The sequence below is a fragment of the Phoxinus phoxinus genome (genome assembly GCF_949152265.1).
Source record: "Phoxinus phoxinus genome assembly, chromosome: 10".
In the NCBI taxonomy this organism is placed as follows: domain Eukaryota; kingdom Metazoa; phylum Chordata; class Actinopteri; order Cypriniformes; family Leuciscidae; genus Phoxinus; species Phoxinus phoxinus.
In genome coordinates this window covers 32573586-32586098 of record NC_136885.1, presented here as the reverse complement: position 1 = coordinate 32586098, position 12513 = coordinate 32573586, and the positions used below count along the sequence as shown (strand labels likewise).

At 38.4% G+C, this 12513-nt stretch overlaps 1 long non-coding RNA gene across 5 annotated transcripts in view; it reads right to left on the bottom strand.

Moving 5' to 3' along the window:
• The window catches only part of LOC307006022, a 47719-nt gene extending 40218 nt beyond the window's left edge, over positions 1–7501 (bottom strand). For 2 of the 5 annotated variants that reach the window (XR_013799379.1, XR_013799380.1), the window contains exons 1-2: positions 7287–7501; positions 379–437 (exon numbers count right to left, since the gene is read on the bottom strand). This is a non-coding gene — a long non-coding RNA (uncharacterized lncRNA). Of the gene's footprint in view, positions 1–227; positions 260–374; positions 438–7286 lie in introns of all 5 variants that reach the window. The other 3 variants (XR_013799378.1, XR_013799381.1, XR_013799382.1) reach the window with 3 other exon arrangements.
• Between the last annotated feature and the right edge of the window lie 5012 nt (positions 7502–12513).

Here is a 12513-nt window from a genome sequence, read left to right as displayed (position 1 = left end):
GGGAAATGTGATCCCTCAAAGGCGCATTAACAGAAAGCCAAGACCACCTCGAACTGATTTTAAAAACGTCTGAGACCACACGCAACACGAAGACAAGACTATTAAGCAACCATTTATTCTGGACATGGTCCTTGGCGACTCGCCGCACATATTCTGTGGTTTTGCAACGGTGAAACGAACCGAATGAAATGTTCTTACACTCAAACCTCACTGAAGAAAAGCCTCACCTCATTCTTTTGCCTTCAGAAAACGTCCTTGGCTGCCTAAGAGTGAGCGGTAGAGTGACAGAAAAGTAATTTGCTGCCTGTGAGAATGATGCCAGTGGCTTATGAGATGTGGTTTATAAAGACAGATCTAGACTGGCGTATAGGTACTTGCCCCAAGGCTGCAGAGAACCGGACTGAATCCGTCTGCACCGGAAAAATCCCTCCAATCATCTGAAATGGAGAAAAAAAAAGGGAGAAAATTGGTTATTTTAGTTCAAGCAGACTCATCTTCTCTAAATCAAAATTACTATGTGCCATAATAATTTAAACATTCAAAAACATTATAATTTGTATACTCAGACCTGCACATTGAACATCTATATGCTAAAAGGATGCAAGACACTTGCATTTACAAACACAAACTCATTTAAAATGCAAGCTGACGGACTTGTGCTCTTTATTTAGGCTGCGATCCTGAACTACATTTAGCTAAACCAATTAGTACTTAAGCAGTGTAAACCAAAGTGATGTGTTGTATCTCTTTGGCTAAAAAAGCCCAAGAACATTTGCAAGCCACCTGCATACTTAATATGCATGTCTGCATACTTCATGTTCATGTGATCTACCACAGATCAAACCACATGCCATTTCTTTTCCAAAAAAAATCCACATACCCAGTGATTGCTGCATGTAAACATCCATAATTACACACTGGGATTTGGTGCATAGTCCTGTGGGCTATTTTCTGTAACCATGGTATGAGTTTACAGGACATATTTGGTGTTATCATATTAAAAGTTCCCTGGAAATTAACACAATTCATAATTTACACTACAAAGATTTAATCACACTCATTGTGCAACAAGACAGCACATGGAAAATGTGCAATTCCCAAAGTAATTTGAGCCCATTCATCTAAAAGCAGACAAAAAATGCGAAGTGCACAGGATTAACCTCCGAGACAGTCCTTTATACAGATACAGTATGAGCAAAAAACCTTCCTCAAAGTCAGACTAGAAAGTTTCTGTGTGAGAAATGTGCATCAGTGCTGATCAATTTCTGCTTTAATAATTCATTGACTTGCTCTATTCTGCTTTAGCCAGCAGTTGACATCAGGGATACCTTTAGATATTGTGGGAATTAAAGCTTGTAATCAGGCATGCAATGTGCAATTCTGAAAACACCTTTGTATTTCTCTGAAAACTTCAAAAGACATCACAGCAAACCCTCACATCTTCAAGGTGAAAATGTGTGTACTCCTTTTTATCAAGCTTGAGGAGAGACTCCAAGAGAATTAGCACAGAAAAATTAAATTGGTCTCATTGAGGCCTAGCGCTAGAAGACATTCATTTTTAATGTGGCGACTGCACCACTCCACTCGCGGCGCCGTGCTGGTTTCTGATCAGCCTCTGAGCTAAAGCTTAACTTTCCACCCTGTCAGCTTAAAATAACAGAGAAAGCAGAAAGAAACAAAGGCTGAGAGTTCAACCGTTTGCTCCAAAACACTCTTTTCACGCTCCAATTTTTGCCTCATTAATATCAGTAAACTACAACTAGGAAAGACTCAAGGAGAAGGGATGGGAATCACAAGTAAATTAACAACTCTTGAACTTAATGATAAAGGGTTCCTTAACTTGAGTCTTTCAGTATTTTTAAGAAAGCATCAAATAATGTCTTTAATATGCAGCACCAGTCAATAGTGCTGACTCATGGTTTCAAATTGGATTTTATTGAATTAATGACTCATATGTAAATGCATTAACCTGGATTTCATTTTAGGCCCATGACGCCATCCGAAAACGCATACTTCCTTACTATATACAGTAGTTGGTGAAAAACAGTATATTAAAAAGATATGTTCGAATTCACAGTATATATATATATATATATATAACTATATAACTATAGAATATACTTATTGTAAATTACTTATAGTAATTACTTTTTCCTAAGAAGTATCTATAGAGAGTATGCTATTTCAACGCATTCTCATCCTAGGGCGTCATATACTGACACTTTTGACATTCCATCTACATCCAACGCACATGGCACCCTTTAGCGTCAATATGACACGCACAGAGCTTTGTTCGGTTATGGTTAGGTTTAGGTCTGGGGTAGGGTTAGGGTTAGACCATTAGGAGGCGCCTTCTGGCCCATATCTATCTGCGTCGCATATTGACACTAAAGGGCCATGTGCGTTAGATGTAGACGAAATGTCAAAAGCGTCAGTATATGACGCCTTGGGATGAGATCGGGCTCGCTATTTTGAACGCAACCAATGATTTTAAGACTCAAATGTTAAAACTACACTGTGTAGGAATTACTCCCATCTAGCGGTGAAATTGTATATGACTACCAACTGAATATAACTTTCTAGCCCCTCCCAATCCAAGGGCGTTTTAACTCCTACGGTGGCCGTATTATTTCAAATCTGCTGGCAGTCGCAAGTAATCTCCCCCTCGCATTCGTCACGGTGCCACTGAGTGTAAAAACGCGAAAGGCGAAGCTTGAATTTCCAGGTATGTCCCTCTTTGGCTAATGTATTTTCAAGATGGAGGCGCAACATGGCTTCCGCCATTCGAGCAGCTCACCCGTATGTATTATAAATGGCAGAGTCTACGCATACGAGAATACTTGATTAGTTGGTGGAAATAATTACACATGAATGAGCACATATAATTTTGAAAGAACAAAGTGTTTTTTTGCTAAGAATCAACTTCAATTACACAGTGTAGCTTTAAATAAAGAAAGACTATTTCACTAAGATTATGCAAGATAATGCAATGCATTTTTGAACTGACATCCGAAACTGCTCCAGGGGTATGACACCGGATTGTGTTCACACCAGCTTAACTCTGTGGTCAAACAGACTCATGATGCACTGAGAGTGTGAAAGTGTCCTATGATGCTCGCCGAAGCGAGGGTTAAACTGGATTCTCAGAACACGCAAAGCACTCCTTGAAAGCAGCGCATACGACAAAACACAAATGACTGGGAGAGTCTTCAGATGCAGTTATTATGAGATTATACGAGCTCTGGATTAACTTGTAAGAGCATAAATATTTTGTGTTGCTAATGGGAGGTTTTGTACAGTGAGTGCCGTGCGTTGACTGATGGATGACTGATTTTACCGGGGATTTCAGAGACAGCAACGAGAGACAAGTGCTCATTATACTGCTGCCCTGATAAAAACATGATGAAATAACTGGAGGGAAGAGAAAAGAGAGAGAAGAAAAAGAGGAGGCTGTGAATAGGGATGGGAATCATCAGAAATTTAACTTTTCTGGTTACTCTAAGACCGAAGAAAATGTTTGACAAGAACCGGTTTATAAGAGTCAATCATTTGTGAATCACTGGTCGTGCTTTATGTTTGTTGCGTGCAGCGAGGACAATACAATAGAAAACGAGTTGTGTATAGTTTTTGTATTAGCCTATTTTGAAGAGCTTTTTTCCCTCTCATCACATTCAATTCAAACTTAAAATATTGCAAAAACATAATTCCAAATGGTGTTTTTGCTCCTGGGAACTCCAGGAAGGGGACGTCATTTGTGAGGGTGTACTACACAATGTAACAACAAGTAGGCCCTACTTAAATATGTTAGGCTCGGGAAAAGCCTGCAGTTACACATGGTAATTTTGTTAATTTTTGGGAAGTCCAGGAAGGGGACGTCATTTGTAAGGGGCGTTTCAAACAGAAGTAAACACGAGGTGCCCTTCCACAAGCGAATTTATTGTTTATGGTCTTGTGACCCTGAGTGGCAAATCCTCGCGATTTATTTTAAAGCTAGATGGCGGGAGAGTTTGAGTTATATAATCAGAATAAGTTATTTTGTTCATTTTTGTCATTAATTTCATGACGTTTAATCAAGCTCAAGTTTAATCAAGTTTTTTTTGTTGTAATATTAGATATTTTAGGTTAATGTGACTACATGCAGAAGAGACGGCAAGTATTCAAGTTGAGAAAAAATTTCTTTATAAAATGTATATTTATTTGCAACAATGGACTTTATGCACAGCTGCACTACTTCCTGAACTTTAGCCAGCTCCTTTGTTTCCTGTCTGCCATTATTGGACAAACTGATTAATCCAGGTGTGCCTGACCAACAACAATAATCAGACACACCTGGATTAATCAGTTTGTCCAATAATGGAAGACAGGAAACAAAGAAGCTGGCTAAAGTTCAGGAAGTAGTGCAGCTGTGCATAAAGCCCATTATATTAAATAATATTATAATATTATTATATTATTTGTCATTACTCTATGCCCAATATACTAGCGTTATACTAGTGTTATAGGCTAAACTGTTTTTAGAGATAAAACTATTTACATTTGATAATCATGAAAACAAATCTCAGATAACGGTTGACTAGGTAACAATGTGTAATTAGACCAAAGGTTCATTTTGCGCTGGAGTTCTCCTTTAACAGCAATGAGAAATTCCTGTAGTAAGAACAGCTAATGGGATGATGAATGCCATGCTGCATTGTCATGTAACATTCCCAGGTGAAGATAATGAGTAAATTACGCTGTCTTTTATTGCTCCCTTCGCCAAGTGCGTTCAAACGGCTACATTATGATACGCAAGCGCTCTGTTTGGAGTGAGGGATGCTCACTTCCGATTGGAATTCGCCCATAATTTCTTTTGCCATAATACTGTAGATACAGTGCTGGCATCGGCTTTTTTGTCAGACTATTTTATTACAGCATGTCATCTACATCGGTGGAATAATGAACATGTTTGACCTATTCATTGAAATGAATGTCATGAAATCATTCAATTTCATACAGTAGCTACTGTATATTACTTTAAAAATATGCTCTTGATTCCCCAACATGAATCTTGAATACAAGGCAAATGACAGATTTTTGTATCGAAAGAATACAAGAATACTGCTGCAATGGATTATAAGATTGCCTTATTTGTAAAAGACTGCTAAAAAAAAAAACACTTCTTAACACTTTCTAATACAATAAGGAAAAAGTATGGTAAATGAAAAGACAAAAAACAAACATTAAAATAATATAAAAACATTTTATCTGTAAAATCATTCCACAGGGCAGAAAGGCAGAAACCTGCGTTTTACATGCAACCAAATCTCAATAAGACTGAATAGCTTAAAACGAAAACACCTTGATCCGGATTAAATTTCATTCGGATTTGAAACATTAAGCATATGATGTTTGAATCCAACTATTTTTTCAGCCTGATTCAAAATAACCTTTCGCACATGCAAAGTAGTGTGATCATGGACTGGTCAATGCAGGAGACTTCTATATGTTATCTGTCTTTTTAGATATGTCAGTCACCAAGGTAAAAACTACATTACTCAGGTAGCTCTGGTGACATAACTTTCTTTCTCTGGTTCTGGACTGGACAACTGCATGTGCGCTGAAGTTTTGTTCGAAATACATGTAACGCACATGCACATGAATATGTGAATCGAATTGTAAAGTTTAGGATCCAATTAAACAGAATTTCTAGAATCTACAATCGGATTGGTTCAATCAGATTGATGAAAACTAGTGAATTTAAATATACCTACTGACTCTTTCGGCTGTGTAAGGAGTGATTCACACAGCATTTCGCTGCACAGAACTGTGCAGACACAGGCAGGGTAATGATAAATGCAAAGAATAGAGGCACAAGCTAAACTACTTTTAACTTGCGAGACAATGTAAACGATGTGAACGCAGACATGCAGATTAATAATCCCCTATAATGAACTGAACTATCCTGATATTTCAGCCAGACGCCACTACAAAACTTCAGATTCCGAAGGGATTTCTCAATATTGTCTGTAAGGAGGGGGGAAAAACTTTTTTTTACATAGACAATCGCATACACTCTTTGACTGACTCCTTGAAAATAAAAACAAACCCTTTACATGCCTGGAGGCAGTGGCACAATAATAAACCCATCCTTCCCAACAGTTAATTCCCAACTCCGCTTCTGAAGCAAAGGCATCTAAGTAAAGCAGGGCCCGGATGCCTCTTTTCTCTGGAACATAAACCAGCACTTTAGAGAGGGGTTTGTATCAGGTGACTCCCACAGGAGCGGCGCGTCTCCCTGGAGAATCTGTGCGATGTGAAACTGGAGAACCTTGTCATAATGCCGTGTTCTCAGAGACAAACCTGGCAGCAGCACCAATGCCTTTGCAGCTGCCGCGCGCTGAATGAGTTACGACTAACTTCCGTGCCAATGCGTTTGAAGACTTGGGAAAGGTGAAGAAGAAGGACATTCAGCGGTTCAAGTATTCCAATCGGGATCTTCAACACACGCTCAAAGAGACGACCTTGTTCTTCTTGTGTCCCGGAACAGGCCACATGAAAACCATCTCCAGCGTTTGGAGAGACGCCCGAGGGCTTTTCTCTTCAGCCAGCAGAGACTGAGTGTTTTGTTATGGTCTCATTATTTTAGCTTGTACGCTCTTGCCCAGGATATATTGCTTCAACTTTAACTGGATCCCAGCTTTCAACACAGCCCATTATCAAATGGACACCTACGGAAGTCCAGGCTTGTTACTGCTATTGCGTGTGCTGAGATGATTGTCTTGCCATTTCCAGGCACTCCGACTGATTTCATCACAAGTGCGACATGACTACTTCTCAGTGCTTGTCCAAAAACACTTTAAATGAATGGTGAACATTCACCAAGAAAAAAATACTTTTAGCAATGACTAAAGCAGCACTAAACACAACAGAAATTTTAAACATCAAACACAAATAAAAACTTCCAAAAGGACAACTTATGTGTGTGTACATTTTATTAATCTAATATATTATAACATATTATTGCATATAATAATTAGGTTTTATGTATCGAGTTCTGATTCTGCTTATCGATTCCTAATTGTTATCCGTCCCATGAAAGTAATTTGTTGAATCGGATAACCCTGCATTTAATCATATTCACTACAGACAACAAGTTAAATATTATTCATAGGTATGATTTTGCTGTAATGCTAAATATTCAGCGTGGAGGTTTACATATAGCCTACCAATGCCTAAAAATTGCCCCGTATGAACCATCATTTTAACGTTTTACAAACAGATGACAAGAAGATTGAAAGATGACATACTGACAGGATGAGTGATGTGCACGCGCTCCGTTCAAACGTGACGCCCTCTTGAACTCGAGAGTGGATCTCGTGGCCACTTATGTTATGGTGCTGCGATTTTGAGATTCTGTGACAAAAGAAGTAAATAAATAACTAAGATTTAAAATACAACGTGTAGCAAGCAGCACGCGCTGCTGCTCAGACGAATGGTCCCGGGCTTGCCAACCTTGTCCTTCATCACGTGACCCGGCTGGCCAAAATGTACCTAGCCTATTCAAAATAAATTTGGCTGGTGATAAAATCAATTGCGAATATTATGACGATTTTAAGTGCTTTTTTATTTGTCCATTAAGTTTAATAAAGAACGTGTTATTAAATTAACTGATTGATTATGATCGATCCTCTCGTCGTGACTCGTATCGATTCGTGCGTGGCATTTTTCATGTAGCCTATTAAAGTGTGTTAAAAATTATTTTAAAATATATGATTGTATATAATGCCATTTCAGACTATGTATTGTTATATTAATGCATAAACCAAAATTATTTTATGATTTTTCATTTGTGTTAATGTAGTGAAAAGCATGGGAAACACACCTTGATTATTTATGTATTTATTACTGTATTTTGCTTCTTGCATTAAACATTTTAAATCTAAATGCTAAATTAATTAAACGAATCTGCTTGACTACACTGAGTGTTTGGTTGAAATGATGCATCATCTGTTTGGAAACAGGGGCAATTTAAGAAGAATATGGGAAAAGTGCAACATTTTCACCACATAAAATTCAAAACTTGATTCACATTTGAGAAGCACAGTGGTAAAACGGAAAAGAAAATCCCCTTCGCCATAGCTTGCTCTACCCTGTTTAACCCTCTGGATATTCTTTAGATAATGACCTGCTCTCTTGTGCAACAGCACTACACACTCCTGCTCTCAGATCATCACTAACATGACCGGTTGGGTGCTAATTATGCTGAAGTCAGAAGACAGCGTGGACAGAAATGTGCATCTATACCCAAGGATATTCATCATAATGAGCGTACAGATTTTTCCAGCTTATTAGGGGTGGCAGAAGTTGGTTTTCATCAGCGAGAGAACTTGAGACAACATCCTCCCACGGGCCACGTCTCCGGTTCTGTCAGAACACAGATTACAGCACGTGGGCCAGAACACAAGCCCTGCTCCATTACAGAGCAGAGAGAGGGCACAATGAAAAAGTCCGGAAGCTCGCTCCCCATACCCGCATGGAAAAACATCCATCTTTTGCCAGGCGACATGGTTGCTTGTCATTACAGGGCGTGATGAAAGACATGTGCATTCCCAGAAGTCTGCGGGCCAGAGAGACAACTGTAGATCTGAGGAGAGACCCATAGTTCACAGCTCAGAGTTTGCTCATGTTCTTCCTACAAACTGCATTTCTATTACAGACAAAGACCAAATATATGACTACTTCTGCAGTGAATGTTACCTGTGCACAGAAGACATATTTTTTTTGTATAAAGGGAAAACCTGGACAACATTTGTCGGATATGTGCAATATGCAACAAAGCACACTGCACAGAATACTATTGCAATATGTGCAGTCTTCCATAATGTGACATATACAAAGTAATATCAGCTGTGATAATATATGATCAGACTGTAAGGTAGACAAGGACACCAAATTGGAATGAACATGCAAAATCACCACATTTATTTTCAAGATGGTGACACTGAATGTCATTTACATTTGCATACATTTAGCAGACGCTTTTATCCAAAGTGTCTTACGTTGCATTAAGGTATGTATTGATCAATTCATGATATGCATTGGAATCAAGCCCATGATATGAACTAGACAGGATCTGTGCAGTATGAAGTCTTCTTACTATATATATATTTACAATAAAGTAATTGTATTACTTACAGTGTGTCCTTGTAATGTTGTCATTTTTTAACAGCACTGCAGAACTTGTGGAACGACATCTGCACAACAACTGAAGGATGGAGAGAAGTTCTGTTGTTCTTTGGGTAACTGGAACAGAGAACAACAGAAAAAGGTGAACAAACTTACCACATTCTCTGTTTTACACTAATGTTTCACAAAAAGAGTCAGACGTAGAGAATTAGATTGCATCAGAAATATTTTGATGTGCGATTGTCTTTCAGCCGTGGTCGTTTTTATTATATTAAATCCCCAGGAAGCTGCAAGTCAAAGAAAGTTGAACACATATAGAGGACATCTCCTCAGAATAAAACATGTTATCTTGTGCGGGTAAATGGGCTTTATGCACAGCTGCTCTACTTCCTGAACTTTACCCAGCTCCTTTGTTTCTTGTCTGCCATTATTGAACAAACTGATTAATCCAGGTGTGTCTGATTATTGTTGTTGGTCAGGCACACCTGGATTAATCAGTTTGTCCAATAATGGCAGACAGGAAACAAAGGAGCTGGCTAAAGCTGTGCATAAAGCCCATTGTATGCATGTTAACCCATAATGTGCAAAAAACGAAACCGAAATAGGTTGGGTTGAACAGAAAACTGCAGATATTTGAATCTCTGTGATTTAATTCAATTAAAATAAAATAAAAAAGAATTATTCGGAATATTGTGCACAAATTAATAATTCACAATACGACTATACAGGCATTGAGTAAATATGGGCAAATTTGATTTCAGAATGATTTTAAGTTGTATGGCATATGCACTGCCTGACCAACAAATAAATAAAAAACGCTGTTTGGATTTAAATGTCTGATTGGATTATTATTGCAGTGATTATTATGTTTCTAGTTATATGTTTGGCAACGGTTCTTCTAACCCTAGTTATTGGAGTGTAGCTTTTCATTTCTTAAACAACATCATGTCCATATTCCAGGATGACAATGTCAAGATTCATCAGGCTCAAATTGTGAAAGGATGGAGTATGAAGAATCATTTTCACTCATGAATTGGCACCTCTGCATTGTCAATACAAGATCTTGACCAAAAATGTCTGCACCTCTTGATGGAAATAAATGTTGTGATGTTATTTCCAACAAGAGGTGCCTACAAGATCTTGTATTGACAATGCAAGAGTAAGTCCAGCACTCTGTAAAGTCTCCTCCAGCACATCCTAAAGACTTTCAATGAATTTAAGGACTGGACTCAGAGGAGCCGACTCATGTGTGAAAATGATTCTTCATGCTCCATCCCAACCATTCTTTCATAATCTGAGCCTGATGATTCTTGACATTGTCATCCTGGAATATGGACATGATGTGTCTTCCTAAGGTTGTTTAAGAAATGAAAAACTACACACTCCATCAATTAGGGTTAGAAGAACTGTTAACAAACATAGGGTTAGGGTTAGGGTTAGGGTTAGAGTTAGAGTTAATGCTAGAAAATAATAATCAATTATCCAATCACAGGCTCTTAAGCATTTCCCTATATTAAATCCAAGCACCGACTTTTTTTGTTGGCCCGGGCATGCAGTGTATCTCAGCTGTCTGTGCTTTATCAGCATAAGCCACTGAAAATAATCACTAGCTCTTTAGTTAAGTTCATGAAAACACATACCATCCAGTATGACCCAGCATGTTCTGACACCCAGAGATGGCTTTTACTGTGAAGATTAACTTGTGCTGCATCACACTGACTGACTTTAGTTTATTTACTCCCAGCCCCATATTAATAATTACAAGAGTAAATACATGCGCACACTAAAGGCCCACTGTGCTGCATTTCATATTCCCATTCATCTCTGATTCCCAGCGCTGCGACAGCTGAAACTCCAGTTGGCCGATTTCGTAAGCTTGTTTGGGGGAGGGAAACTTCAGCTGAACCGCTGTACGTGTCGAATCAGGGAGCAGAACTGCAGTGGAGATCTTCAGATACAGGCCATCAAAACACTCCTGTCAATCACTGTCGGTTTTAATTATGTCATGCACATGTCATCCATCCACTTCAATTAAACCTAAAGGACACTTTCTGGAATGACAATGAACTTGACTAGAATTAAACTATTGTGTTAAATATATATGTGACCCTGGATCACAAAAACAGTCACATGTCGCACGGGTATATTTGTGGCAATAGCCAACAATACATCGTATGGGTCAAAATTATCGATTTTTATTAGTAAAGATCACATTCTATGAAGATATTTTTTCTCAATGTTTTGATTTTTTGCACACTCAGAATCCAGATTTTCAGAATCTCAGCCAAATATTGTCCTATCCTCCATCACACAAACCATACATCAAAAGCTTATTTATTCAACTTTCTTATGATGTATACATCTCAATTTCAAGAAATTGACCCATGTGACTGGTTTTGTGGTCCAGGGTCACATATGGTGAATGTTTTGAAAAGTCATCTAGTGGTTTTGAACACTGAGGTTCTTCTGAAAGGGGTCACTAGGCATCTGGACAACAACTGAAGGTGGACGGATGGACTGTTGTTTCTGTTGTTCTTTGGGTAACTGGACACTGATCCCACACATTCTCTGATTTACACAAATTTTATACAGCACGTATGTGTCAGACGTAGGGAATTACATTGCATCAGGAATTCAGCAGCCGTCGGCTTTGCTTGATGAAATCTCCAGACAGCTGCGTGTCAAATGAAGGTGAACACGTAGGACATTTCCCCAGAATCAAAATGTTATCTCAGTATGCATGAACAGGAACAAACCATTTATACACACACGCACAACAGAATCCTTGCATGCTCGGTCCATGTGGACAAACTGTATACCGGTATGTATTGCAATATGGGTTGCATCAGTTCATATACGTTTCTCCGATGCAAAATCCTCTAAAAGTCGCCTCTGTCAAAAATGAGATAATAATAGTGTGTGAATGCTCTCTGCACATAGTTTACGCTCATCAAATACTTTCACTTCAAACTCACTTAATCCCAGCCTCAGCCCATTCAGAAATGCTGGTACTTGTGTAGAAGGAACCTGATAAAAATATTAATATCAAACAAAAACTGTAGACTGACTTAGAGGCTTTTGCATCTGAAGTCTTCATATCTTCTCTGAAAACAAGTGTTATCTTACACAACTTTGTTTCTCAAGTAATTTATCTTTCTTTAAGACAAAAACAAGTCAAAATGTAGAAAATATTAAAAAATTTGCAATGACCCGAAAAATACTTGAGGCAAATTACAAGGTTTTAATGTACAGCAGAGCAGTAAACTTTAAATTATCACTCCCAAACGAACTGAGGCCAGCTTTTAAGAGAAAAGAGGAGGATCCGGTGAATGTTCCGGTGTGGATGTG